General features: G+C 38.0%; 1 pseudogene; it reads left to right on the plus strand.

Annotated features, from left to right (window-relative positions):
• Positions 1-5,264: 5,264 nt before the first annotated feature.
• LOC101579897 lies at positions 5,265-5,844 on the plus strand (annotated as a pseudogene).
• Positions 5,845-6,510: the final 666 nt, after the last annotated feature.

Here is a 6,510-nt window from a genome sequence, read left to right on the forward strand (position 1 = left end):
ATAAAAATTCTCAGTTATAAAAAGCAAAAAGAGACTGAAAAATTATCATTGACCAGAGAACTAAAGACAACTAACTACAATGTAGTATCTTGGATTAGATTTTAGAACAAAAACGTAATATCAGTGTACAAACAGGTAAAGCCTAAATGAAAACTAAAGTTTAATTGATAGGGAAATGCCAACAGTATTTTTATCATTTAGATACATATAATAAGTTTAATGTTAACATTGAGAGGAACTAAATAAGAGGTATACAGAAAGTTTGAATTATTTTTGCAATTCTTTTCAATAAATGTAATATTGTTTCAAAATAAAATGTTTATTCAAAGAGCACTGCAAAGGGAAAGGTCTACACACAATAGCACTTCAAAAAGAAATCAAAAGGGAAGGAGGAAAATGAGAAAGGAATAAAAGAACTAAAATATGTTAAGAACATATACCTAGTCTCTGCAATACATGTAAATAATGCAGACTGTATATAGGCACCAATGGAAAGAATAGAAAGACCCCTGACAAAACAAGTTCAATTTCCCTGGGAAGTGGGACTCCACTGACCTGCAGCACAGGCTTATATCCCCTTAGAGCTGTAGCCCAGTGCTCCCTAAGAGCCACTAGGAGGGACAGAACCCCAGTGTTGAATAAAAAATTAAAAGACATGTATATAATTGGAACTTTCTTCACTTGATATTACACAGGATCAGAAAAATATTTCTGTAATTACCTTACATGTGAGTGTTGTGTGTGATGTACAATGTATCCAAGCTTCCCAAGGGGCTGGGGAGATAGCTAAGTGGAATAAGTGCTTGTCTGGCAAGGGCAAGGCCCTAAATTCGATCCCTGGTACCATTAAATAAACGAAGTTTTCCAAAAGAATCAAACAAGCACAAATTTTATTTCTGCTTTAAATTTACAGAGGTATTTTAATGAAGAAAATTTATAATTTAGGTACCATTGCAAAGAAAATTCTGCTGCAAAATTCTGTTTCATGCAAATTAGTATACTCTTGAGTCTTGAACGAGAAAATAAATAATTTCACACATAAATGTCCTTCTGACTAAGGTTCTTTTGCTTTCTTCTCTTTCATTGTTTTGTTCTTTAGAAACTGAATTAAATCTAGGGCCTTCACTCTAGTCTACAACACTAATGCTTTTTTCAAATTTATATTTTGAAACAAGGGGTGATTAATTTTTTGAATTCTCTAGGATGGGCTTGAAATTGCCATGATTCTTCCTTAGCCTCCCAGAATGCTGGGAAAATATGTGTTCACCACTTCACACAACCGGACAGTGGATCTAACGTAAATTCAAAGGGACCACAGTGTTACCTCTCCCACAACTGTAGAAGGCAGGCAGACATAGGACACTTACAGGGACCTGGTGATCCCTACCAAAGCCCCTAGTCCAAATTGTCATCAGAGCTCAGCTGAGCTGTGTGTGCCACTCCTTCAAGTAGCAGTAGCCTTGGTGCCTTCCCTTCCCTCCCAATAGTATGGGAGCCTTGCTTATCTGTAAACCAACCCAGACTATCACTGCTGATTCCAGATGAACATTGGATGACTTCTTTTGTTTGTTTGTTTGTTTTTTTTTTTTTTTTTTTGGTATTTTAGGGAAGGTTCTACATGGTGTTCAGGGTCTCACTACTAGATTGGACTCATAGTGATCCACCTGTTTACAGCCTGCCAAGATCTGGGATTACAGGTGTGCACCACCACGCTCAGACAGAACATTGGGAGCTTGAAAAATGTCAAAACAAAGGATCAAAAGGCAATCTCAGACCTCCAGCCCAACCAGAACAAGCTCAGGAGACAAAGTAGTACAAGAACTTGAAAGTAACACACCTGAAATTTCTGAAATGATAGCAACTGAAGTAAAGAAACAACTCCGTCAGGCTGTAGAAGAACTCAGATCAGAAATAATCTTTCAGATCAAAAAAGAAATGACAATAGTCATGAAAGAATTGTTCAGCACATATAAAGAAGGCATAGATAAAAAATAGAGAATAGGAAAATGATGGAAACACTGAATGAACATTACAGGAAAGAACTAGAATGCATGGAACAGATTCAAACAAATTTCCAGGAATTATGAAAACTGCTTGAACAAAACTGAAGATGTGTTTCAGAACTTGAAGATAGTATTCCAGCTAGTGAACACAAAAGGAAAGATCTCCTAAAACTAACAAGAAATCATAGAATAGCAATGTAATACCTGTAATATGATGCAAAGAAAAACAATATAAAACTAATAGGTATCATAGAAATAGCTTAAGTTAACACAAAGGACATAAAAAGACTGGTTGCAAAAGTAGTAGCAGAAATTTCCCAAGCATGGAAAAAGAATCTGACATACAGTTAAGTGAGACATATAGAACTCCAATTAGCCATAATCAAAATAAATCTACACCCAGACAATGATAGTCAAGATCACAAAAATTCAGCAAAAGGACAGAATATTAAAAGCAGTCAGAAAGGAGAAGCAGATCACCTATACTAGAAAGCCCATGAAAGTCGCAGTACATTTCTTAACACAAATCATGAAGTGCAGAAGAGCTTGCAGTGAAGTATTTCAAGATATGAAAGAAAAGAACTTCCAATTCCAATGTACTCTGCAAAACTATCTATCAGATTTAATGGAGAGATAGGATACTTCCATGACAAAGAACAACTGAAAAAACTTGTCACAACCTAACCAACTCTACAAAGAGTACTGATAGATATTTCACAGGCAAAGTGACCACCACCACTTCCAGAACAATAATGAAAAGGAACCACCAAGAAGAGCAAACAATTAAACAGAGGAGAAAAGTAAGAAATGTACAGTAGGAAAATAAAATAACAAAGACATTTTATGACAATTTTATGACAATGACAATACACATCAGTAGCAATCATCAGTGTAAATGGTCTCAATTCACCAATCAATAAAAGCAGACTAGCAGAGTGGACTATGAAACAAAATCCAACAATATGCTGAATACAAGAATCACATTTAGCTCAAAAAGAAATTCATAGACTGAAAGTCAAAAGATGAAAAACAATATTCCATGTGACAGGAATCCAGAAAAAAAAAAGCATAGGTAGTTATTTTAGTTGCTGACTATGTGAACTTCAAACCAAGAGTGATTAAAAGAAATAAACTATTCACTACATTTCATTAAAAAGAAAGCTGAGGGGCTGGGGAGATGGCTCAGTAGGATAAGCGCTTGACTGGCAAACTCAAGGATCTGAGTTCAATCCCAGGTTCCACAAAAAAAAAAGAAAAAGAAAAAGAAAAAAGAAAGAAAGCTGAAAGAAGAAGAGATAACAATTGTAAACACACATGCACCCAATGTAGCAACACCCAACTACATAAGACAAATTTTAATAGACATGAAAATTCAAATGAGCAATAACACAATTGTACTTGGAAAATTTAATACCCCATTGACACAAACAGATAGATCAACTAGGCAAAAAAAAAAATGGCAAAGAAATAACAGAGCTAAACCAAGCTTTTGAAGAAATGAACTTAGTAGACTCTTACAGTGCTCCACCCAACATCAGAATACACATTCTTCTCAGGTGCACATGGGGCATTCTCCAAAATAGACAAAATACTAGACCATAGAGCATGCTTAAGTAAATGCAAGAAAATTGAAATTCTCCAATGCATTTTGTCTGACCATAGTGCAGTGAAACTGGAAATTATTGACAAAAGAAATAGCAAAACTTCCAAAAAAATACGGAAGTAAATAACACCCTCCTGAATGAACAATGGGCCACAGATTAAATGAAAGAAGAAAATATACAATATTTAAAGTCAAACAAAAATGCACATGCAACTTATGAGGATATGTGGGATACAAGGAAAGCAATCCTAAAGGAACAATTTATGCAGGTAAATTCTTACATCAGGAAAACAGAACAAGCCCAAATAAATGATCTTATGCTACACTTCAAGCTCATAGAAAAAGAAGAGCAAGTCAAACCCAAAACCCAAATAAGGCAGGAAGTTATGAAGATCAGAGCAGGAATAAATGCAATTGAGATAAAGAAAACAATGCAAAGAATAAATGAATTAAAGAATTGGTTCTTTGAAAACATAAATAAAATTGATAAACCCATAGCCAACCACCTCAAAAAAAGGAAAGAAAAACTTCAAATTCATGCAATAAGGAATAAAAATGGTGAAATCACTACAGACCCTACAGAAATTCAAAAGATCATCAACACCTGCTTCCAAAACCTTTACTCTCACAGGATGGAAAACACAAAAGAAATGGACAGATTCCTAGATAGGTACAAACTACCAAAGCTGAATCAAGAAGATATAAAAATTCTGAATAGCAGAATGCAAGTGAATGAAATTGAAAATATAACCAAAACCTATCAACAAAGAAAATTCCAGGTCCTGTTGGATTCACAGCTTAATTCTACCAGAAATTTAGAGAAGATTTCATGCCAACTTTGTTCAAACTCTTCAGTGAAATTGAAAGGGAAGCAATTCTCTCAAAAGTATTTTTGGAAAGAAGTAGTACTCTGATACCAAAACCAGAGAAAGATCCATCTGAACAGAGAACTGCAGGTCAATCTCCCTACTGAACATAGAGCAAAAATCCTCAATAAAATATAAGCAAACAGAATGCAGCAAATTATCAAAATTAAGCATTACAACCAAGTGGGATTAATCCCAGATATGTAGGGATGGTTCAATATTAGGTCTTAAAGGTAAGAAGTACTAAATTCATTTATACTCCTTCATTACCTGATCTATATGTTAAATCTAAAAAGAGAACAACTGTACACAAAGTTTGATGCTGAAAGAAGATGGAGAGAAATGTAAATGTACATCTCATAAATCCATCCGAATGAACACAAACCTATGATGAAAGCTGCTCAGTGTAATCGTTTCACCAAAGATGAACTCATCTCTCTAGGAAACAGCATAAGAGGATCTCAAGTTTCAATCATGACTTTAACAAGTAGGGCTCCCATTTGTAGTAGGAATCAGGTCAGCCACAGTCTGGGAAAGTCCACATTGCTAAGGTCAGCATAGCCTCATTATTTATCATTGTCATCTCTTTACTCATGAGCCTATTACACAAGACCCGAATTGGATGAAGAAAGATGATTGATATTGACAGGGGTAATGTTGACTAAGTGGTTATTGAAAGACTCTTCCACACAGAGGTCTTTCTGGAGCACCGAGCTGGGAACCGCGAGCAGCTAGCCCAGCGCGCCGGGCTGGGGCCGGGCCTGAGCGGAGGGAGAGTGAGAGCGTCCGCCCCAGCCCCCAGGCCCGCTGCCTGCGCTGCGCACCGCGGAGCCCCAGCCATGAAGCAGAACAACAGCCCCCGCAAGATCCAGTTCACCATGCCGCTGCTGGAGCCGCACCTTGATCCTGAGGCCGCTGAGCAGATTCGGAGACGACACCCTACACCGGCCACCCTTGTGCTTACCAGTGACCAGTCATCTCCAGAAGTGGATTGGAGACCAGATTCCCAATCCACTTCTCAAGTCCACTCTGGCCATGTCTCCACAGCAACGAAAGAAGATGACAAGGACCACACCTACAATGAAAGAACTCCACACCAATGGTTGAGCATCACCTGGTGCAACAGAAGCAAGGAGAGGAGCCCGAGGGAGCCGCCGAGAGCACAGGGACACAGGAGTCCTGTGCACCTGGGATCTCAGACGCAGGAGCAGAGTCAAGGCCGGGCACCCAAGGGACAGCACAGAAATCTGCAGGATCCACCCCTAAAACTCAGGAGAGGAGCAGTGAGGAGCCCAGCACAATGGAACCTTTAACCCATATACCACTCCTGGACTCCCACAGAGCCAGCTCGGCCTAAGAGGAGGTGGCATCCTGGCATCGCAACTGCATTTGGGGATGCATGGACACTGTATCTGTCTCTCACTTCTTCACTTTTGGGGAATATCTCCTTGTTAAAAAGTGATAAATTTGGTGTTAGGTCCTTGGAATTTTCTTTCTTTCCAGAAGAAAAGAGAGAGAGAGAGAGAGAGAGAGAGAGAGAGAGAGAGAGAGAGAGAGAGAGAGAGAGAGAGAGAGATCTTTCTGGATTTTCATCTGGGGCACAAATATGCTCATACTTTGGACTAATTCCAAGAGACTCCTCTACATGTCTCTTTCTTCAAGCAAATTTGTTACCAGTCCTCCTGTCTTATTATTTTCAAATCCCTGATTATCCAGCCTGGTCCCTGAGCCATCTGTGAATTGATGTAAATTTGTAGCTCTTACAAAGACACTTTTCCTTTCCTTTCAATCTCACCTCTCAAAAGAGTTCATAGTAAATCATTCATTTGTCTTCTGCTTTTAGAAATTCATTTATCATCTTTAAAGTGCCATGAAATCCTCCCCTACTCTGAGTCACTTATTTACTGAAAAGCCCTCATAAGACCATTCTGGAAAATTGGTTGAACAGCCATATTGGTCCATTGCCTCCCCATGAAACTTTCCTATGCTGAGAACTTAATAAATTTGAATTTAGTATTTACCATTTCAATTTGTTGAT

The sequence above is a fragment of the Octodon degus genome, unplaced genomic scaffold, assembly GCF_000260255.1.
Source record: "Octodon degus isolate 3935 unplaced genomic scaffold, OctDeg1.0 scaffold00013, whole genome shotgun sequence".
NCBI classification, from domain to species: Eukaryota; Metazoa; Chordata; class Mammalia; order Rodentia; family Octodontidae; genus Octodon; species Octodon degus.